Here is a 25,923-nt window from a genome sequence, read left to right on the forward strand (position 1 = left end):
AACTTGTCGTTGTTTTTGGTCAAAAGTGAGCTCGCACGGCACCCACTTTGCACAGAGCTTTCTCATACCCAAATATTCGTGAATTATATGGTGTACACCTTCAATTGATATCTTTAGAGTGTCTGCTATTTCATTCAATTTCAATTTACGGTCATTCAAAATCATTTTGAGGATTTTTTATATGTTTTCGTCGGTAACAACCTCTTTTAGGCGTCCACCGTCTTCGGTGCTCATTTCACCACGTCTAAACTTAGCATACCAATCTTTGATGGTTGATTTTCCTGGAGCAGTGTTCGGAAACTGCATTTTTGCCCTTCAAAATTGTTGGCAAGCTCTGATAGTTGCTTGATAGTGAGGTTTTTTAGATGGTTTACTGTTATACTATCTGGGCCTGGAGTTTTTTTTAGAAAACAGACGCCTATTCGCGAGCTGGAGGTCTCTGTGCGGGATTATGCCCTTCAGGAGATGCACCAACTGGAAGTTTTTCCTATTCAGAGAGGGGATAGTGTCTTTTATGATGGACAAAGTCTGTTGTGCAATCAATTACTTGAATGGCCGATATCTGGATCCCCATCTGTATGTTGGGTAAATCAAAGTTTTTCTCCAGAGACCCCTAGTGAGTTTTCTCTTTATTACTTTATGGTTAAATATGTACAATACTTTCACATTTCTTTTCAAATCTGATAATTTAGTGTTTAGGATAAAAGAGATATCGGTAAAGAAGGAGTAACTGTAATTTGTGGTTTTGAGCTAGGTTACGTAATCGTTAAAAGAGGGCGCCACACTGTTCACTGAAAAGGTTTTAACATTCCAAATATTAAAGCATTTCTAATACATATATTACTAAATATAATACCAATTTTCATAATTAGAATGTTAGAAAAATCCATACTTTAATTCATTAACGATATTACGGTATGTTCTTAATATTATTAATATTGAAAGAGATATAGTGAATAAACTTCAGTGCAAATACAATTTACAAACTTTTATGAAGTTTTCACACAGTAAGTCAATGGCAGACGAAAAATTATCATTATAGCAAGAGTGAAGTCCAACCTTACACATGTGAAATGCGCACTTCGGCGCCTCCTGCGACACGAAGAACTCCGCAAATTTTAGTTTCAGTTGCCGCCTTCAAATTGCCATGTACGGACCGCGGTTCGGTCAGTGTCGGTTAGGGTCGGGTTATAGCCGAGGGTTGTCGAAGGCGTAGACGGGGTAAGTTCGAAATGTTAGGAAAAGACGAAAGCTTCCAGAAGTTTTATTGTGCTTGGTTTTACATATAATATCCTTTGAAAATCGATATATTAGGTTATTCCTCCACTATTAAATCAAGTTAGTTCATTTATATTTAGTTTCCTATAATAAAAATAACTATTCAAGAAATAGCTATAAAAATTATTAGTGGTTTTGTATAAGTTTTAGCTGTTTTAATAAAATCGTTTTAATATTTTTTTACTATTTATTTATTTATTTATATATATATATATATATATATATATATATATATATATATATATATTTAAAAAGTATAGCTAAATTTATATAAAAGGACATGATTTTCATTTCTGAGGACAAATTTTCAACAATATATAATATTTTCACCATAAATATTAAACTTAAATAAACCAAACTTTTCAAAGCCGGTCTATTATGTCATCTAGTATAAATCCATCAAAAAAAATTCATATTTATAAATTAATCTTTCAAACGTCTTGGAAGAAAGTATTAAGTCATTAGGCTTATTCATAAAATTAACTAAGATTCCTTCAATAATTTTACATATCATTATACGTCTGAGATATAATAGGGTTTATATTTTGGTGTATGTCCTCAGAGAAGAATCATGATAACGCATATGAACATATTTCTATTATATTATATAAACATCATTTTGGGTAGGTTAAGGTTTGGTTTTAATAAATTAGTTGTTATATTTAGAACAGTTCTAGATAGAATATTCAGTGTTGTTTTTCTGCTAAATTAACTATTAATCATTATTTTTTTTGTATATAATATCCGACTATTTATATTCTTGATGTAGATATATCAAACATAATAAATACGAATCTGTGTCGAAATGTGCAATAACGATATTTTTTACGTGTATAAATAATTTGACATCACCTACGTATCAGGTGTCAGATAAAATGATAACAATATGTTTACCTATAATTGGTGCTAAAAAATGAATACAAATATTCATAGAGTAATAGAGAGAAACTCAATAGGGGTCTCTGGAGAAAAGCTTTGCTTTGACCAACATCTAGATGGGGTTATAATCGTCCTTCAAGTAATTTGAATGGTCAATGTAAATCTCCATTATAGGCACCTGTAAGAAAAATAATTTGCTGTGAAGACATATGATTGGCTCTTTGCTAAAGTTTGACCATAATAGCCCTAACGTCACATTTAATTGACCAATACAATTTAAATAAAAAACAATTTAGTTTCAGAAATAAATATAATCTGTAAAAATAAATAAGTACATTTATATATATATATATATATATATATATATATATATATATATATATATATATATATATATATATATATATATATATATATATATATATATACATATATATATATATATATATATATATATATATATATATTTATATACATATATATTTATATATGATCATCAAATTAATCTCTAAACCTTATAAAAATCTTAACTCTACTATTTAACTAACTATCTAACTAACTATTTAACTCTACTAACTAACTAACTATTTAACCAAAGTAGAGGATATGTCTACGAAAACAACAAAATGGTACTTTGAATTAGAGGAGAAAGAAAACGAAGACGAAAATAAATAGTAGATGCTTGGAAAAATAATTCACGCTTTTATATTTTGTTTGAAATTTTATCATAAAATAAACAGCCGCCAAAATTAGAAGTTTAACAAAGCTGTCACTACAGCATTCATAAAAGGTTTCCCAACTAAAACAAAGAATATTTGAAAATGAAAAGACGAATAAAAGAAAATTTTGACGTTCACCTAATTTTTTCGTGAGATCAACGCCTCTGGTGAATAGAATTATATATAATATATAGAGTGTTAACTTAATACAAATAATTTCAGAATTGTTTTGCGTGGTCTCAGCAGAAAGGCGCTGAGAACGTCATTTCGTTGCATTTAACTGGTTAGTTTAAATTACCATTACAGGTACCTGTAAAGAATTTATTTTATAAGAAAAGCATTTCATGGGTTGATAATTCCATACATAAAAAATAATGAAATATAAATATATAAATACATATATATAATAATATATATAAATATATATATATATATATATATATATATATATATATATATATATATATATATATATATATATACATTTAATTGGTCAGTAGAATGTGATATCAGAGATGGGTCACGTGATTCGTATGGAATTATCAACCCAAGAAATGCTTTTCTTATAAAATAAATTCTTTACAGGTACCTGTAACTAAAACAAAGAATATTTGAAAATGAAAAGATGTATAAAAGAAAATTTTGACGTTCACCTAATTTTTTCGTGAAATCAACGCCTCTGGTGAATAGAATTTCAAACCTTAAAAAGTGTTACCGAAAATTATGAGAAATATTTTCTGTATTCCCCTATTTGTTAGTTATGTTTATTGATATGATGACGTGTAGAATTTTTTGTTTTTACGTTTTAGTGAGTTGTACTTTGATTCTTACGTGTCATGTACTGAAGCATTAATATATGATGTACCATAAGAGTAATATATAGAGTGTTAACTTAATACAAATAATTTCAGAATTGTTTTGCGTGGTCTCAGCAGAAAGGCGATGAGAACGTCATTTCGTCGCATTTAACTGGTTAGTTTAAATTACCATTACAAGTACCTGTAAATCATATTTCTTTAGTGCTATCAATTTAAATAAGATGTATTAAGGTTTCTATTTTTTTTATACTGAAAGCAGAGCAGCACAGCTGAAAGTCTGTGTCTATTAATATTTTACTTTCAATTCATTTTGTTGTTCAACACAAAAATGTATTGAGGCACGTTATAATTATTTTGTTATTGTAAAAATATACGCCAGAATGGAGAAAACATACCAAAAAGTAATAGTTTAAAGAAGAGCAACAAAATATTAAAATGTATATATATATATATATATATATATATATATATATATATATATATATATATATATATCAAAATTACTGCTGTGGTCTTATTATGGTAAAATCGAGGACTTAAAGAGACAAGATGTATTGACAATATAATAAAACGAGAATGATAATCTCTTGCCTATAAAATCAAGCTTACATTGTTGTCAAATTGTACTATTTTATTTTGTATTAATGTATTGTTTTAACATCCTTGTTGAAAAGGTTATCTCGGTTAAGGAGCCTTAACCCAAAATAGTAATTATAAGAAAATAGTTATATAATAACCAATATACATACAATAATACATTTGTTTTAAGTAAATGAACCCCTTCAAAATAATTAAGTTTTTAATTGATGGCATTTTACAAACAATTATTTAAAGGGTAACAAAAACTTTTCAAGTATTATTATCACATTTACCTTCAATGTAATTTTACCATCGCCCAATTTGGACACATTTTGGTTTTAAAGGGTGGGTAATATTTTCATAATCTTCTGTTGTATTCCTATGAATAACAATATATATGAATACAAATGCTCTATATAAATAATTGTACACGTACCAGGTAAAAGTAATGCTAAGTCACACAGATCCTTAATCTATTTAACTTGGGTTGTTATATATTGTTGTATATATTTCAATTCCAGTTCTTTTCTTTTCTTCTCTATATGTTCCTTCCAACGAAGTTTTGCATCAAGATACATTCGGAGATATTTAGCGTTGTTGCTATATGGATTGATAATATTATTTAATATTATTGGTGCTTGTACGGTCTGTTTATAGGTGAACTGCACATGTACAGATTTACTTTATTTAATTCCTATTTTCCAAGCTTGTGGCCAATTATTTATATTATCACTTGTCTGTTGTAATTTTCGTAAGGCTTCTTCGCTCTAGTCTCCGACAGTTATAATCGCAGTATCATCAGCAAATGTAGACATCGTAATATTGTCCAATTGTAGTATATCACAAGTGTAGAGTTGATAAAGCAATGGTCCCAGTACACTTCCTTGTGATACATCTGCTTTAGCTTCTTTTATTATAGAGTAAGCTTCTTCTTGTTTGACTCTAAATATTTTGGTTATAATGTATGATTTTAATAGTTCGGTATGTTGTTTTGGTAATATTTATTTAAGTTTATGAACAAGGCCTTCATGCTAAACCTTATCCAAGGCTACATCTAAGAATATAGCTGATCATACATTTTTACTTTCGTAAACTGTTTCAATAACATCTGTTATTCTGTGGACCTCGTCAATTGTTGAATGCTTGTTAACAAAGCCAAACTGGTGTGTTGGTATTAGGTTTTTTCTCTCTCTGATCGGTTTTATTCGTTTCAACAGGAGTTTTTCAAAAACCTTACATATTTCAGGGAGTAGTGATATGTCTATAGGCTTTTGTTTCCTTTGCAGACTTCTCAGGTTTTGGGATCATTATAATTTCCACCATCTTCCAAATGCCGGGGACATGTTTTAATCTAAATGCTGTATCGATTAAGTTGGTGAGTTTTATAACTCTCTTTCTTGGTAGTTTTTGCAGTAATTCTCCTGTTATTAAATCGTAGCCAGCTGATTTCCTGGATATAATGTCAGTTTTAATAACTTTGGTTAGCTCTTTCGGCATGACTAATTCTATCATCGAATTTTCAGCTTCTATGTCCGGTAAATTAGATTCAATATTAGTTTCGTTTGGTTTGAAAGTCTTTTTCTAGATATTCAGCAAATGCTTTTTGGTGATTGTCACGTGCCCAATTCCCACATAGGTTTGTTATATGGGGACTGTGCGGACATGAGTGCTTTAGATATTTCGTGACTTTCCAGAGTGAATAATCAGTTTCTTTATCATCTGTTAAATTTCTCAGATTCACTAATCGTTGATGCTTTTTTATTCTTGAACTTATAACTCTCTAGGTTCCTCTTATGTACCTTTGCTATACTCACATGAGACCTTCTACACACATGTTTACCTTTATATTATCCCTCTTTATTAGCTATGTTCCTGTGTTTGAATATAACTGTAATATTTTGTTTTGATTTACATTCGTCCATTGGGATCTATTATTAATTGAAGAAACAAGGAAACTGTTATACATTATCTTCTTCTGCTTTCCTTTTTGTAGCAAGTGAATGTTGGATCATATTACTCATTGATATATATATATATATATATATATATATATATATATATATATATATATATATCAAAATTACTGCTGTGGTCTTATTATGGTAAAATCGAGGACTTAAAGAGACAAGATGTATTGACAATATAATAAAACGAGAATGATAATCTCTTGCCTATAAAATCAAGCTTACATTGTTGTCAAATTGTACTATTTTATTTTGTATTAATGTATTGTTTTAACATCCTTGTTGAAAAGATTATCTCGGTTAAGGAGCCTTAACCCAAAATAGTAATTATAAGAAAATAGTTATATAATAACCAATATACATACAATAATACATTTGTTTTAAGTAAATGAACCCCTTCAAAATAATTAAGTTTTTAATTGATGGCATTTTACAAACAATTATTTAAAGGGTAACAAAAACTTTTCAAGTATTATTATCACATTTACCTTCAATGTAATTTTACCATCGCCCAATTTGGACACATTTTGGTTTTAAAGGGTGGGTAATATTTTCATAATCTTCTGTTGTATTCCTATGAATAACAATATATATGAATACAAATGCTCTATATAAATAATTGTACACGTACCAGGTAAAAGTAATGCTAAGTCACACAGATCCTTAATCTATTTAACTTGGGTTGTTTCTTCCGAGGAAATCGACGTCTATTTTTTTTATTTCCGCACATACATTGGATACATAACAATTTTGAGAATGAAAATACATTATAGTCAAATAATAGTGATAATATACACAAATATGTTGATTATACTTTATGTTAGACACACAAAAATGGCGTCATAAACGAACTGAAACAAAGAATCGCGTTATAGAAATGAACCAATCAAATGCCTTTGTAGGCCAGTTCAAGTGAACCAATCAAAAAGTCATCTCAGAACCAGCATTAGTTGGACCACGCAAAACATTTCCTCGGTTTCGCCTATTTAAGTGAAACCTTTATATATACTCTATGGTGATGTACGACCAATCAAAGTAGGGGTTAATATTTTGACGTAAGTAAAATACAAAAAAAAATTAATAAGCTTCAATTAAAAGTTTAGTAATTATCTTAAATGACTCATAGATTACTTCACTAATATAAAGATACATTTGATGGGACAGAACGAGAAGGAAAATATATTTATTAGAAAATGTGTCCTAAATAGCAATTTGTTCGAAATTCATCACTAAATTGATAAATTACATGGAAAGTATAAATGGAATATATTTAGTAGCAAATTTCATTGTTGAAATGATGTGTTTCTGATAATGTATCCTACTTATGGCTAGTAATAAGCTTTTTGCAATAATGTGCCGTTACTATCCCGACTATTAATTGCTATTCATCTTATTTGATTGACTATTATATAAACAATCGTTCAAACTGGATTAATATATTTCTAACTTATCTCCATAATAATATTCGATTGTTTAATAATGATATACTAAAAAAATGATTTATTGATATAATATTTGCAATTATATTGCTAACAATTAAGTTTTATAGATTTTTTTGTTAAGTTCATAGCTTTATATTTACCAAAACTGCATTAATGTCAGTAGCGGTGGCTAAAATACAGGATATATTTCTATTAGATGCTTGCCTGTATTTTGATCAGTGATATCAATTGATAATATAATTAAAATGATAATATAATTGAAAGTATCAATGGAAAAAACTGCTAATCAATCTAACCTAAGTATATGATTTGATATATACAGATATACAGATGCTAATCATGGAAAGTTCAAAATTACACTTTCGAGATTCATTACTTTTCTTGTTTGATTTGAAGAAAACCGCTGTCCAAATTCAACAAATATGTTCAAAAACTTAATGGTATGCTGCTCTGTCATATCTCAACGGTCGGTTTTGATCAATCAGTTCAATCAATGGTTCGAAGACTTAGTGACCGAAAACCGAGCTCAAACTGAGTCAAGATTTTCAGTCATCTTAGAGTTGATGAATCCACTATATTCAGTAGTTCAGATGCGATGAGAAACTCCAAAAGGAATACTTAATTATTATGTCATGGAATTATAATGTCATGTTGTGTCATAATGTGTTGTGAGCATAGGGTGAAAGCGCCAGGGTATAGTGTATTACGAGGTTTCTTCAATAAATGTCTTTTTAAAATTTAAAACATTATCAGAATACATGCAAATACTTAATTAAAGATGTCTTCTAGCAGACAAAAGAAGCTCTAGGTATATTACTATGCACAGTGGGCAATATATTAAGTGAAGTTTTTGATTTTACAAAGCTGCTTGCACAATGGTTTCCACATTCGGTAACGATGGGACAAAAATACATTCAAACTCGTCTTCGTTATTGTGAATTTTCGGGTTTCATCGATATTAATTATATTTGGGTCTGTCACCATGATCTTGAATCAAAATAAGAGGTTAAGAACTGATAAACCTGTTTCTGAGGTATTCTTATGTTCAGAAATCGATCAAAAATGTGTTTTAAGACACAAAATGGCACAACTACGATTATTTACTACTAATTTATTGCACATATTGGTGAAGATATATACGATCTTATATTTCTTAATTAGTTCTAAATGATATTCTAAAATCTATATATGTGTTATAACCAGATCGGATGGTTTTAAACGTTTACTCTACACACTCCACTATCACGTCGATCATTTAACTGATTAGCGAGCACATTGGGGTGTACTAACACTCTTTTAACGTATTTAACACAAACATATTCAATTGCATTCGTTATGGGTTCTAGAGGGATATCGTTTTATATCACTCCATTAGGAACATAGTATGGAGCATGGAAATGTCACGCAAGACATAGTTTTGGAACCGGTGTTTGATTGCTATATTAGACTTGCTAACAGTACCCCTTAGTTGGATTCCATATGACCACATAGGCTTAAGTATTGATGCGTATAGCAATACCTTGAGAGCAAAATCTAATGGTAACTAGGATTTGCGTTCGATAAGCCAATACATTTAGTATAATGTAAGTCCAGGTTGTTTACTTTACCATGTATGTGCTTCTTCCAGGTTAGGCGTTGGTCCAGATGCATACCAATATATTTAGCATCGTCGTCTTGGGGAAGTTGGCAATTATTGATATTCATTGATGGGTTCTTCTATGTAAAGTGAATGGTTACAGAGGTAGATTTTGTTTCATTTTAATTAATACGTCATGTCTTCAGCCATAGTTTTATCAAGGTGTGTTTGGAGTGTGCATATGTTGCCACAGTAGTGATTTTTGTGGTCGGTAGATCGGCTGTATATAGGAGATACAGTATCGGTGAATATACTGGATGTAATCCACTGTGTTCATCGTCTTGTTTTATAGTAAAACGTCTATTCGTGAGATAAGATTTTAGTAATTGAAAATGCGTATGAGAGAGGAATTAGAATCTACTGAAATGAGGGGATATATATTTTTTCGTCTTCTAATTTATGCATTCCGCTAACTTATTACCGTAATCTTCGTTTGTATTTGTTTTTCTGTGTTATTGATGTATATACCTGAATAAAAAGCTTTTCAATATTGAAACAATGTTTACTTCTTTTTAAAAAGATCAATGAGTAATATGATCCAACATTCACTTGCTACAAAAAGGAAAGCAGAAGAAGATAATATATAGCAGTTTCCTTGTTTCTTCAATTAATAATAGATCACAATGGAAGAATGTAAATCAAAACAAAATATTACAGTTATATTCAAACACAGGAACATAGCTAATAAAGAGGGATAATATAAAGGTAAACATGTGTGTAGAAGGTCTCATGTGAGTGTAGCAAAGGTACATAAGAGGAACCTAGAGAGTTATAAGTTCAAGAATAAAAAAGCATCAACGATTAGTGAATCTGAGAAATTTAACAGATGATAAAGAAACTGATTATTCACTCTGGAAAGTCACGAAATATCTAAAGCGCTCATGTCCGCACAGTCCCCCTATAAGAAACCTATGTGGGAATTGGGCACGTGACAATCACCAAAAAACATTTGCTGAATATCTAGAAAAAGACTTTCAAACCAAACGAAGCTAATATTGAATCTAATTTACCGGACATGGAAGCTGAAAATTCGATGATAGAATTAGTCATGCCGAAAGAGCTAACCAAAGTTATTAAAACTGACATTATATTCAGGAAATCACCTAGCTACGATTTAATAACAGCAGAATTACTGCAAAAACTGCCAAGAAAGAGAATTATAAAACTCACCAACTTGATCGATACAGTATTTAGATTAAAACATGTCCCCGGCATTTGGAAGATGGCCGAAATTATAATTCCAAAACCCAAATTCCAAAACCTGGGAAGTTAGTAAAGGAAATAAAAGCCTATAGACATATCACTACTACCTGAACTATATAAGGTTTTTGAAAAACTCCTGTTAGAACGAATAAAACCGATCAGAGAGAGAAAAAACCTAATACCAATACACCAGTTTGGCATTGTTAACAAGCATTCAACAATTGACGAGGTCCGCAGAATAACAGATGTTATTGAAAAAGATTACGAAAGTAAATTGCATGCTCAGCTATATTCTTAGATGTAGCCTTCGATAAGGTTTAGCATGAAGGCCTTGTTCATAAACTTCAGAAAATATTACCAAAACAACATACCGAACTATTAAAATCATACATTATAACCAAAATGTTTAGAGTCAAACAAGAAGAAGCTTACTCTATAATAAAAGAAGCTAAAGCAGATGTATCACAAGGAAGTGTACTGGGACCATTACTTTATCAACTCTACACTTTATACGATTGGACTTTATTACGATGTCTACATTTGCTGATGATATTGCGATTATAGCTGTCGGAGACTATAGCGAAGAAGCCTTACGAAAATGACAACAGACAAGTGACAATATAAATAATTGAATATAAGCTTGGAAAATAAAAATTAATGAAAGTAAATCTGTGCATGTACAGTTCACCTATAAACAGACCGTACAAGCACCAATAACATTAAATAATATTATCATTCCATATAGCAACAACGCTAAATATCTCCGAATGTATCTTGATGCAAAACTTCGCTGGAAGGAACATATAGAGAAGAAAAGAAAAAAACTAGAATTGAAATATAGGAAAATATACTGGCTAATGGGGACAAAATCGCAATTATCAGTACATAATAAATTGCTATTATATAAGCAAATACTGAAACCTATTTGGACATACGGAGTTTAATTATGGTGATATTCTGCAAAGAGTAACATAAATTAAATACAAATTCTTCAGAACCTGAAGAAGTCCTGAATGGTATTATTGGCGCACCCAAGTACTATAGGACTCATTAACTTCAGATACCTTCGAGACCTTCAGATACCCAGAGTCAGTCAAGAAATCAAGAGAATTGCAAGGGGGCATGAGGAAAGACTATTCTCATGAGAATATTGGAGTAGGACACAGACTCAAAAGAATCAAACCATCTGATCTTGTGTACTGTTGTGTAGTGAGGTGCATATAATAAAAAATACAGCAGTGACATATATAATACATATGACAGCAGAGACTGAAATAGGGCCGACGGGTCTTTCTAGTTATATACCTAGATTTAAGTTATTATAAAGACAAATTGTAGGTTAGTCAGAAACGTCTAGTAACAATGTAATAATTAAATAATATTAATAAAAAAAAACGATTAGTAAGATTAGTTACACATCGATTAAACACATGGTCCTGTTAGCTTTGGGCAAACACTGGATGGATACTAGCCACAACCTTCAGATAAGTTATATCGAGATATTAGCCACTCCACAAGGCTATTTTGTGAGAAAATATGGAGAGGGTTTTGAGATGTATAAACACCAAAGTAATCTCAACAAAAACAAGGGCTACAAGATTTAAATGGGTTTACCTCCTCCAATACCCAGTTAGTTTCAGTCAATAAACACAGCTTTATTCCGGAAGCCAATCATTCCACGGTTACTTCCATTTTTCAGTTGATTAAAGCAGAACGGTAAACTAAAATTCAATCATATAATACTTTTTTTTACGGCTTGTTTTGTTCATTTTTTTAGCGTATTTTTGTGCCTGTTCCTACGAGGATAACTTGATTGTTTCACAAATTACAGAGAAAATGTTTGTCCTGTTCTAATTGAATTTTTGATTAGTTATTTAGGGTGTAGCTGGTAGCAGGTATAATTTTAAATTTATCAACAATGTGTTTCGTTTGTTTGAATCTACGCAAGAAATTCTTATAAAGGGTGAGCGGGATTAAAAATAATTACTCATTGACATTGTAATATTCGTGCTAAACTCAGTACCATCGTAATTAACTTGCATTATTGGGATCTCAATCACTGAAGCATGACTTAAGATGACACAAATATTTATGCTTGAAAAACGCGATGAAACGATAGGACAAAATCTTAATTTAAATAATAAATAAGAAATTACTATTATTGCTTAAATAAGAAACTAAAGATGTTAACCCTCTTGCAAGTATATCAGCTTTTCCACTTTAGATTTCGAAATCACCATGATAATCGACAAAGTGCACAGATTATTATAGTTTGAAGAAAATAAACAGTCCTGCAACATTACTGTACATGTAACAAATGTTGACGCTGTATACAGGACTTAACACATAAGATGAATACATTGTTGTCGCGTGGCTATAGTCTGTTGTTGGAATAGATTTTTTTAAAGAAAATTTTAAAAGGGACATTCCCAACATTCAAATCTATTTCGACTGGAGTTCAGCAGGGTAGTGTCTTGGGACTACTATTATATCTTCTCTGCACTACCGGGATCCCAAAAAGCAAACGAAACAGTTCTCGGAATATTTCGATGACACAGCTATTATGACAAGAGATGTGTCTTTGACTAGATCTATAGAAAAGCAACAGTCAACGATATTTGCAAATGGACTAGAAAGTAGAAATATGATTAGAAAACAATATAATTTTACTGGTTAGTCGTAAGAAGTGATGTATTAGTCAATAATTTCGGCTTATTTGGCGTACATATTGGGTTGCACCAAAATGCAAACTGACTAGTAATCCGATGATGAAAAAACAAGGTTCGCCATGATGATTAATAAATTCCAAGGCCAATCCTTGACTATTTGTGGTCTTAATTTAAAGAATTAATGTTATTCTCATGGTCAGTTGTACGTGGCATGTTCACGTGTCGGCAAACTATCCGCTCTATTTGTTCTTGCGCCTGAAAGGAAACAGAAAATATCGAATATCATAGGTGCTTCAATAAAGAGAATTAAACCGATTAATATAGTTGATTTTTGCACTTTTATATTATTCTTTGTGTAATTATATTAAAAAGTTAACCAAAGTTATTAAAACTGACATTAACCCCAGGAAATCACCAGGCTACGATTTAATAACAGGAGAATTACTGCAAAAACTACTAAGAAAGGGAATTATAAAACTCATCAACTTGATCAACACAGCATTTAGATTAAAACATGTCCTAGACATTTGGAAGATGGCGGAAATTATAATTATCCCAAAACCTGGAAAGTCAGCAAACGAAATAAAAGCCTATAGAGCTATATACTGAAAAGAATAAAACCGATCATAGAGAGAAAAAAGTTAATACCAACACACCAGTTTGAGTTTATTAATAAGCACTCAACAATTAACCAGGTTCACAGAATAACAGGTGTTATTGCAAAAACCTACCAAAGTAAAAAAGTTTGCTCAGCTATATTCTTAGATGTAGCACAATCCTTCGATGAGGTTTGGCATGAAGGCCTTGTTCATAAACTACAGAAAATGCTACCAAAACAACACACCGAACTATTAAAATCATACATTATAACCAGAATGTTTAGAGTCAAACAAGAAGAAGCTTACTCTACAATAAAAGAAGCTAAAGTAGGTGTACCACAAGGAAGTATACTGGGACCAATGCTTTATCTACTCTACACTTGTGATATACCACGAATGGAAAATATTATGATGGTTACATTTGCTGATGATACTGCGATTATAGCTGTCGGAGACAATAGTGAAGAAGCCTCGCAAAAAATATTACAATAGACAAGTGACAATATAAATAATTGGACGCAAGCTTGGAAAATAAGAATTAATGAAAGTAAATCTGTACATGTGCAGTTCACCTATATACAGACCCTACAAGCACCAATAACATTAAATAATACTATCATTCCATATAACAACAACGCTAAATATCTCGGAATGAATCTCGATGCAAAACTTCGCTGGAAGGAACATATAAAGAAGAAAAGAAAAGAACTGGAATTGAAATATAGGAAAATGTACTGGCTAATTGGAAGAAAATCACAATTATCAGTACATAATAAATTGATATTATATAAGCAAATACTGAAACCTATATGGACATACGCTGTTCAATTATGGGCATGTTCCGCAAAGAGTAACATAATAAAATATAGAATTTTCAGAACAAAGTCCTGAGAGGTATTGTGGGTGCACCAAAATACTATAGGACTGATTACCTACATCGAGACCTTCAGATACCCACATTCAGTCAAGAACTTAAGGGAATTGCAAAGAGGCATGTGAAAAGACTCCATTCTCATACGAATATTGAAATGTTGCAACTAATGGATACCACCAGAACAAGACACAGACTCGAAAGAATCAAACCATCTGATCTTGTGTAGTGTTGTGTAGTGAGGTGTATATATTAAAAAATACAGCAGTGACATGCATAAACATTATTTCATCAGAGACTGAGTTAGGGCCGATGGGTTCTCCTAGTTATATACCTAGATTTAAGTTATCATAAAGACAAATTGTAGGTTAGACGGAAACGACTAGTAACAATGTATTAATATAATAAAAAAAAATTGAGATATTTTAATGACCGCGCCCATACTAATATTTTGTGCAGCTGCGACACGCTAAAAATACTTTCAATAAAAACCGTTGCAACTTAATATTTAACAGTAAAAATGTTTAACGAGTTTTACTGGCAAGAGGCCCTCCATTATATCGTCCCTCTCCGAAGTAACTGATTAGAGACGCAATCTGTTTTGTCTGGCATCGGCATCTTCAGCCAGAGTAATAATAAGCAGCGATTTGAAATTTATATAAATAAGCAAAGCGTTAAAACAACCTTTGCCTGTTTATAACCCGTAGTTGTTATAACTAATATTTTGAAGAGTTTAGTAGATATTTGGAAACTGTATCAGACAGCGTTGTATCTCTTTTTAATTAGAATAAAATGAGAATGAAATTATTGTCTGATTCTAAAACAAATTACGACAGGCAATACATTAAACATCTTGATGACGTAGGTTCACTGCTTCTTTGGTGAGACTGTTGGTGACACTTTGGAGAGACAATTGATGTGTACTGCAAATCAGTGACATACTAGACATTATGGAATAGGAATTTAACAGGAAATAGTGGGAAATTAGTTTATTAAAATTTAGAAAAATACTGAAATACATAAAAAAAACTCAGGTCGCAATGTATTTTTGTATGGCTCTACTACACTACTGTACATTTCTGCCATTAATTCAATGAAGATGAAAAAATAATAATTGTGGTACGAATAATTTAGAGCGAGGTTAATATCAATAGAGGTACCTGAACCAAAAGAATACATGACAAAAATATAGAGAAGAGAAGACATTCCTCATTGATTTTGGTCAATGTTCGTGCGAGATTCGACACTGCGGTAGTAGTTGCTTCTTCTGGAATAGCGGCAACATTGTTAGAAGGATGCCGTATGTCTTAATCAGCGTTAAAATTGCCGTTAAACCTTCGAAGCATTGAACAACCGACGTGTAACATTGTGAAATACTCCGCAATGATGAAATATTTAGTAGCATTTAAAATCATTATCTTGATAGAGAAGGATCCACGCAGGGACTGGAACTCAATGATTTTACTATTTGGCGATTTCTGCCAAACACTACTAAGACTGCTGCCGATGAAATAAATGCTTGTGTCAAATTATTAAATATGTGGTGCTATGCGAAGAAACTTCAGCTGGTAGCAAACACGATTGCATGCAAAACAAACAAACAACAAAACAAACAATTGCATAGTTGAATCATGCATCTACTGAAGATTTCTCGGATTGGATTGACTTCAATTCCTACGAAATTTTGTAAAATCCTCTCATCGAGAGACGAATTCATCAACAAAGTATTTTCGAACATCATTTTGAACCTAAAAATAAACAAATGGCTAATAATAAAGATGTGGATGACTTAAACGTCGTAATTCAGAATGAAATCGTGGATACTCTGTATTCATTCAAATCTTGTGACAATGTAACAAACGAAGACGAAATCATCAACTATTTAATTTAATTCTTAAACTCCTTGGATGTGCCTGCTTACCACCGCACAATTTACAACTGAAGGTTGGCTCGTTTGTCATCATCCTTCGAAATCTAAATCAACTGAAACTGTATAATGGGTTTAGTGGAGCGTTTAGTGGAACGATATTCAAAGGTGATTAAGTTTCCGAGGATTCTGATGATCTCAACCCATATGCTCCTTGAGTTTAAGCGAATTAAATTCGCGATTTGTCTTGCGGTCAGCTTGAGTATTTGTTGCCTAAATTTAGAAAATATATGTTTTTCTTACGGCCAAACGTATGCGGCATGTTCAAGCATCTTCAAATTATCGGCTTTGTTTGTCCTTGCGCCTGATAACAAAACTAAAAATGTCGATTATCACAAGTCTAACCGAAGATAATCAGCGCGTAATCTCGAGTGCAACTCATGTAGCCAAACACATAGTTCAATGAGGCTAAAGTCTTGTCGACACGCCATTGAAATACTTTTGTGCTTTTCTTAAAGCTAGAAGAAGGTGGTAACAAACTAAGGATCCTACATAACAGGTGAATTCAAAACTCTCCAGTCAACCATAGTAAAACACTTTTTTTGGCAAAATTAGTTTTTTTATTCAACCTTCAAGGGTGATACACTGATTATAGCGACGCTCCAAATTTTCGATACCATTTTTGTGGTACGATTTGTCCTTTGCTTCCAAATAGGCCTCAGTTTCGCCGATCATCTCTTCATTGGACGAAAATTTCTTCTCAGCGAGCATTCTTTTGAGATATGAGAACAGAAAATTGTCGCTGGCAGCCAGATGTGGAGAATACGGTGGATGAGGAAGCAACTTGAAGCCCAATTCATGGATTTTTGCCATTGTTTTCGCTGACTTGTGACATGGTGCATTGTCTTGGTGAAGCAGCACTTTCTTTTTCTTCAAATGCGGCCGTTTTTCCGCGATTTCGTCCTTCAGCAGTTCAATAATGCTATGTAATAGTCGTTGTTGATGGTCCTTCCTTTTACATGGTGGTCAATGAAAATTGTTTCATGCGCATCCCCAAAATACAGACGACGTAACCTTGCCAGTCGACTGTTTCCCACATTCTCACGTTTTGGAGCGAGTTCATCATGTACAGTCCACCCGGATGACTGTTGATTGGACTTCGGAGTGAAATTGTGGAGACATGTGTCATCCATTGTCACATATCGATGCAAAACTCGGGTATATTACGCTTGATCATCTTCAAACACTGCTTCGAATCATCAACTCGTCGTTGTTTTTGATCAAAAGTGAGCTCGCGCGGCACCGACTTTACACAGAGCTTTCTCACGCCCAAATATTCATGAATGATTTGATGTACACGTTCAGTTGATATCTTTGAAGTTTCTGTTATTTGATTCAATTTCAATTTACGGTCATTCAAAATCATTTTGTGGATTTTTTAAAATGTTTTCGTTGGTAATAACTTCTTTTGGGCGTCCACTGCGTTCACCGTCTTCGGTGCTCATTTCACCACCTTTAAACTTAGCATACCAATCCTTGATGGTTGATTTTCCTGCGGAAGTATCCGGAAACTCGTCATCAAGCCAAGTTTTTCCTTTAATTGTATTTTTCCCTTCAAAAAGCAATATATTATCATCATGCGAAATTCCTTTTTATCCATTTTTTTCACAATAACAAAAGTTGCTTCACTCAAAATGCTATAATTCACAAACTAATGATCCGATAGCTGTATTATAGCTTATAGCTTATAGATAGCTTGTAGATAGCTTATACACGCATCTTTTGAGAGTTAGGGCTAACTAAAAAATGTATGGATTTAATTCTACTAGCGCCATCTATTTGTCATGCCAGGGACCTTTAAATTTACCTGTTATACTACTAGCTGACCCAACCAACTTTGTACCTCCTAAAAGTCAATGAAAGTCATTTTTGCTAAACTGAATTTAGAATTTTATGAACATAATGATTTTTGTTTTAATTGATTTATTATTGAAACTGGTCTCTTAGACCAAACATTAATGTACTATTAATTATTATTGTCACTCTCCAGTGACAACCTATAGTTCCGTTGGCACACCTTACACCAATTCACTCACGCACAGGTTCCCAGGGTTTCGTCCTCTAGTTTTCTTGGAGGTGCAGCTTGTGTGATGTGCCATTCAAGGGATGAAACATGGCTCCAATATTTTACTGCGTAGTCCAATCGACAATCATCCGAGTGGACTGCACACGATGAACCCGCTCCAATGCGTGGGAAAACGCAACAGTCGTCTGGCAAGGTTAAGGCGTCTGTATTTTGGGATGCGCATAGAATAATTTTTATTGACTACTTTGAAAAAGGAAGCACAAAAATTCAGAAGAAGCAGACCATTGCAGAAGAAAAATTCCAAAAAAAATATCATGAAGATAACGCATCAGCTATACAAATCAAAAAACCATCGTTAAAATCAGCTTATTAAGGTACGAACTATTCACATTAATAGAGTTAATATATAAACCTTTCTTTGTCAATACTTGTTTCTCTTTTGGTAAAACACTTATTAACTTTTTTTTGTAATATTTATAAAAATATACCTTTTTTAACGTTAAAAAATTTTCTTTATCAGTATGTGTTTTTCTTTTAGTAAAATACTTATTAACTTCTTCTTGCAATATTTAAAAAAATATACCAATTTTATACATAAAAAGATATTTTCCAATATATATTTATAAACATGAAACGAAAATATAATTCCAGTTTGAAAGACAAACACTTAAAAAATATATCTTTTTAGGTTGTAAATGTCTCGATCACATTAATTTTCCAACGCTTTAAACGCAACATGGATATCTAACTTTTATAACGTTTTTAAAACTTAACGACTATCCCTATATTCAAAAAGAATATCAGTTATCTGTGAGATTTCTTTTGTTTCATGTTAATATTGTTGTACGTTAATATAAAACATCCATCAGACAAGACCTTGACCTATTGCAAAAGCTTATCTGTTATAGAGCGGAAACATTGTTTATATTAGTTCTCAAACTGACAGTTATATGAAAAATTACGTTAGAATTGACGCTTTATTTAATTTTCCTATGCTCATATCCATTCTTGTTTTTGAAGTGAAGTTAATATTGAAAAATGAAATAAGGTCACGTCAAAAATGGTTTATGTTTTGAGGATTTTTACATACTGAATGCAATTGATATAAAGAATTGTATATAAAGATTTTTTACCTCTATTTTCTGCAGTGTTTGTTGTCAAAACACTGTATATTTAAAAATACTTTTCTTTTGTTTATTTTGGACTGTTCTGCTCCGAAAGCCAATCTAATAGAAAATAATATTTAGTTAATGTGTGTTCGAGTTTATTTCTTTCATGGAAAATCGTAACACTTATGGTGTATCCAAAGTAGCAGAGAAGTATTATCTAAATTTATGACGTCAAAACGATGCAACGTTGCCGCATTTAACTCTGACTTCTAGTTTATTTTAGCATCCATATGTAACAACATTCTAATATAAATAAAATAATGAAAAAAAAATGTTATAATACATAATTTATTTTAGCATTATAATATTTTATTACATTTAAATTGAACTTTTTTCCACACCACCTATGAGGTAGAGTTCTACGCGCGCTTTTTTCTGTAGTACTTGTTGTAAAAACACTGTATATTTAAAAATACTTTTGTTTTGTTCATTTTGGACTGTTCTGCTCCGTAAGACAATCTAATAGAAAATTATATGTAGTTAATGTGTGTTCGAGTTTATTTCTTTCATGGAAAATCGTAACACCTATAGTCTATCCAAAGTAGCAGTGAGTCATCTTATCAAAATTTATGATGTCAAAACGATGCAATGTTGCCGCATTTAACTCTGACTTCTAGTTTATTTTAGCATCCATATGTAACAACATTCTAATACAAATAAAATAATGAAACAAAAATGTTATAATATATAATTTATTTTAGCATTATAATATTTTATTACATTTACATTGAACTTTTTTCCACACCACCTATGAGGTAGAGTTCTACGCGCGCTTTTTTCTGTAGTACTTGTTGTAAAAACACTGTAAATTTAAAAATACTTTTGTTTTGTTCATTTTGGACTGTTCTGCTCCGTAAGACAATCTAATAGAAAATAATATTTAGTTAAGGTGTGTTCGAGTTTATTTCTTTCATGGAAAATCGTAACACCTATAGTCTATCCAAAGTAGCAGTGAGTCATCTTATCAAAATTTATGATGTCAAAACGATGCAATGTTGCCGCATTTAACTCTGACTTCTAGTTTATTTTAGCATCCATATGTAACAACATTCTAATACAAATAAAATAATGAAACAAAAATGTTATAATATATAATTTATTTTAGCATTATAATATTTTATTACATTTACATTGAACTTTTTTCCATACCACCTATGAGGTAGAGTTCTACGCGCGCTTTTTTCTGTAGTACTTGTTGTGAAAACACTGTATATTTAAAAATACTTTTCTTTTGTTCATTTTGGACTGTTCTGCTCCGAAAGACAATCTAATAGAAAATAATATTTAGTTAATGTGTGTTCGAGTTTATTTCTTTCATGGAAAATCGTAACACCTATGGTGTATCTAAAGTAGCAGTGAAGTCGCCTTATCTAAATTTATGACATCAAAACGATGCACTGTTGCCGCATTTAACTCTGACTTCTAGTTTATTTTAGCATCGATTATAACAACATTCTAATATAAATAAAATAATGAAAAAAAATGTTATAATATATAATTTATTTTAGCATTATAATATTTTATTACATTTACATTGAACTTTTTTCCATACCACCTATGAGGTAGAGTTCTACGCGCGCTTTTTTCTGTAGTACTTGTTGTTAAAACACTGTATATTTAAAAATACTTTTCTTTTGTTCATTTTGGACTTCCTCTCTAACGCATTTTACTGGTAAGATTTGGCCTCCAAATATTATATAATTATCAAAACAAGCAAAGCGTTAAAATAACATTTGTTTGTTTATTACTAATATTTTGATGAAGTTTACAGATGTTTTACAACCGGACGACTTTCGTGGGCTGTTACGTTTACATATTCGAACGTATCAGATAATATTGTTTTATATATATTTATATATATATATATATATATATATATATATATATATATATATATCGATATTTTTTTATCTATTTATAGACCATATAAATATAGATAAATATACTATCCATATATTTTTTCGAGATCTCTACCAAAGTGCTCTTCGTTTTCATTGCTTTCCAATTGTTGCTGGCACCCCAGTGCTGATGTTTAACATGTGAATAATATCTGTGGATAAACATTGGGAACTATCGACTGAAAACAGTCGAAACAGTCGATAGTCGCAAAACAGTCGATAGTCAAAAAACAAGGACGGAGATACTTGCTTGGAGCATTTAATTTTATACGTGCTTATTTTTTCGAACGGTAGTATATGTAAAGCGAGACAGAGATGTACATATTCCATCACGTACTAATTTTAAAAAAGAAAAGGAAAGGAAAGGAAAAGGAAGGAAAAGATGCAATTAATATTTTCATTTTAAACGTAGTAGAATTAGTTTTATATTTGAATGTTCTGTGGATCTGTAAAAAGGAATGGAATTTTTTTATGAAATGGAATAATACCCCACAAATGTTTTATCGTATTTTAACATGTTAATTTTCAAATAATGTACTATAATAAGTACAGACAATACAATAGAATTTAAACAAAACCTAAGAACTAAAGATATACAATAGCCATAAATACTAAATAAAAATTAAACATATACCTAATCAAAGAAAAAAAGAACAAACTAGTTCATGACATAATTAAAAATTATCGCACAATAACTACTGGAGCTTCTTAAAATAAAGTAAATGCTTTATTTATTATTGGACGGAAATATTTTTTAACAAAAGTCGAGAGAGTAATGGAAATATTACCTACTGTTGTCATAAAAACAGTCAATAGTATTTTACTATTTATCATTCACAATTTTAATATTTTTACCATATTACATTAACAATCTTGAAAAATATCGTTCCAAAATGCTGCTATTTTAATATACAATATATTGTTATTTACAAGCAAACTACCAAAAAATCATAAAACAGTATATATATTACATATCAATCTATGTAACTATAAATTGGGTATATTGTTGTCAAGGTCCCGGTTAGGACGACAGAGCCAGAACATTAAAAATCAGTCGAATGAAACTAGTAGAACCAAAAATAGTAAGTAAAAACACACGACTGAAACAGTCGATATTAAATAGTAACAAAATCAGTCGGACCAAAAATAGCGACTGAAAACAGTCACTGGTAAAAGTAGTAAAAACAGTCGAACCAAAATAGCGACTGAAACAGTCGGTAGTAAAGTAGTCAATTACTAAGCAGTTGATAGTCGATTTCAGTTGATAGTTCCAAACACTACTTTTGATACTTTGTAGACTGTTATTGCGTTATTGGTTAGTTGTAAAATTCGACATGACTTAAAGTTGCTACAGTGCATAGTCAGTCGATTAAGGTTTTTTGGCAGATGAGAAAAAACTAGTAGCTAGCGATAGAATATTTGTAATAATAATTCTATAAAATCTCATATTAAAAATATTATTTCATCGACCAAATACTAACACCAGATATATTTCATCCAGATTGAGATTCTTTTCCTCTTATATTAGAACAAATTATCTATAGAAATATTACTATAGAAACCCGCCGAGGATCTATTTGCTTCTGGCTAAAAAGTTTGTAGATTTCTCTAGAGAGTTTCCATTATTATGACGATTTATTATTGACAATAGGAATTTTCTAATCCAGCAGTTTGATTTGTTTGAATGAAAACCGAATTGGCTTTCGATTTATTTAGTTATTTGTTTATTTCGCTGATTATATTGTACGATTAAGCAATATCCAATCTAAAGGTAATATATTTACTACAGGGTAGGATCTTTTTCAAGAGGATGTCCTGCTTTAACTGACCGACGCACTGTGTTGTTCTGGATCTAGCCACCAGTTTTTACTTTTTAAAGGTACTTTTCATCACCTGTCATAATTTTCTAGAACTTTTTGTTGTTGCTGAGTAGTGACACACATCTTTGGATATATCTGGATGACTTGCACCTTGCAACTCAGTTAAGAATTCTTCATCTTGTTGCTTTTGCGGTAATTTTGGTGATCTTGCTGCTGATTCAGCAGGTTTTAAAACTTTGTACAAGGCGCAGCTTGTTGTTCGGATCCAAATAACCACATCTAAAATATTTGTACTAATAATTAGGGCATTAACAACATTTCAAATTGATTTTCTTGGTTTAAAGGCATCAAGAGATTGTTCATATATTTTTATTTGAAATAAAAATTTAGACTGGGAGGAAGTATCTGTAAAAATTAACTCATAACCCTACTGTAAACAATTGTTTTTATTAAATATCGTTGTATTAAATAAAAATACGGAAGATAATATAATATGGAAATTATTGTAGTGATATTGTTCAGCTGTCAGTCTTCAATTTAATTAACTTTCTAGTCAGTTTCCATAAAAATAAACAGTAAAATAACGGGCTCGTACCCCATTCTAGAGTTTCTGACCTGAATGTATATGGTTTTTAATTCATTAACGAACAGCTGCTTTTTTCACTTTAGGGTAAATATTTACCTAAATATTGTGCTGTATATAATCAATATCGCTAATAATGAGTTTACCAAGGATCGTGTAATAGCGATAATATAATTGAAGAAAAATACATTTTTGTTTTCAAGTATGTTTCCTCTAGTTGAAAACGTGTTTGGTTATTATTAGATACAGAATTAAGAATATTACATTACATGAATGCTTCGTAGAAATAAACCGATATAGAAATTCATAGAATTTTATGCACAAACCACATTACAAAAAATTACTCTTGGTGGTTCAACAATATGCCCAGTGGGCAATAAGCATTTCTTATGATTAGTACGGAGCATTGATCATGATATTCAACACTTTGTTTTGGAACGGTTGTACGGTGGTAATATTGGAATTTTTAGCAGTAGCTCATAGTTGGATTCCATATGTCCAGATATATGACAACTTGGATTTGCGCCCGATATATCAATACGTTTAATATAATTTAACTCCAAGTTGTTTTCGTTTTGCAAGTATGTGCTACTTCCAGGTTGGGCGTCAGTCCAGATGCATACCAAGATATTAAGCATTTTCGGCTTGGGGAGTTGACAATTATTGATATTTACTGGTGGGCATGTCAAAGCAGAGTGAATGCTCAGTTTACTTGATTGCAAAAAATACAGTATTGAAAATACAGTTGGATAAAACTGGATATGGAAAATTGGAGTATAAGAATCACACCAAATTGGACAAAGGGTCCATTTAAACAATTACTTTCTAAACAGTTTTTTTATTGGCGTACAATTTTACCAAACTTCCATAAACCCATCAAGAGCATTCAGAATACTGAATAAGTGGTTTTGTAAGGGCACGATAGAAAAAATACAAGATTAGGAAGATCAAATCTGCTCTCCTTTATTATACGTCGAATAATCATCCTTTTTAACAACTTTGATAATCTTGATCTTTGTATCTTAATCTTCAGGAACCACCTCTATAATTTTTCACTCTAAATATTTTTATATTAATAAATAGAATATTTAAAAAAAACCGAGTTCTCTTTTGCCTGACACTGTACTTTTTGACTAGTTTGTTTTATTTCTGCTTATTTTATTCGTGTTATAACGTTCTGTCACATGGTGACGGTATAAGGATGTCGAAGGGCAATTAGTGCATGTAGAGCTTGTTCGTCTCAGCAAAAGTTGATGGTTGAAGGAGAAAGTTGGTAGGAACAAGATTTTGATGTTCACTGTTCAGAATCCGTAAGCCGGTTTCGAGAATGACTGCATTTAGAAACTAAATTTTAAGCGTAAAGTATTGATACTGACTGTTGGAATATATTTGAATTAATGAATTTTGACTTGGAATTTTAACTTATTTAAACTTGAACAAAGTTTGTAACTGGGATAGAAGTATTATAATTTATAAATATTATTCTGACTCAAAACATATTTATCAAAGCATGCAGCATTTGTACAGATTCCTAAAGAAAATTCAACGGTTGGAAGTGGCTTTTTCATATATATTATATTAGCACATGTTTTTACAGAATTGGCCATGAAGTTTATGCGATTTTACCCCTTTAGGGATGTTTTTCGAAGAAGTAGGTATATGCACATATGCTGCCATCTGCTGATGTCTTCAAAATCATTATAACCCAAACCATCGCTCAAATTCAGTCAGATCTATAACATTGTCATTGAAAATCAGAACACTCCAATTCATGCCACCATGACAAGTCTTAGTAGATAATTGAACGTCGTTATATTTCAGAAGTAATGGCATTAATGTGCCA

At 31.3% G+C, this 25,923-nt stretch overlaps 1 protein-coding gene across 1 annotated transcript in view; it reads left to right on the forward strand.

Moving 5' to 3' along the window:
- The first annotated feature begins 1,135 nt into the window (after nt 1-1,135).
- The window catches only part of LOC143201507 (adenosine receptor A2b), a 169,423-nt gene continuing 144,635 nt past the window's right edge, over nt 1,136-25,923 (forward strand). The window contains exon 1 of the mRNA XM_076412627.1: nt 1,136-1,221. The gene's annotated coding sequence lies outside the window, so the exon portion shown is untranslated. The remainder of the gene's footprint in view (nt 1,222-25,923) is intronic.

The sequence above is a fragment of the Rhynchophorus ferrugineus genome, unplaced genomic scaffold (assembly GCF_030347505.1).
Source record: "Rhynchophorus ferrugineus isolate W39M unplaced genomic scaffold, kcgeb_rfMv2 rfM8, whole genome shotgun sequence".
Taxonomy (NCBI): domain Eukaryota; kingdom Metazoa; phylum Arthropoda; class Insecta; order Coleoptera; family Curculionidae; genus Rhynchophorus; species Rhynchophorus ferrugineus.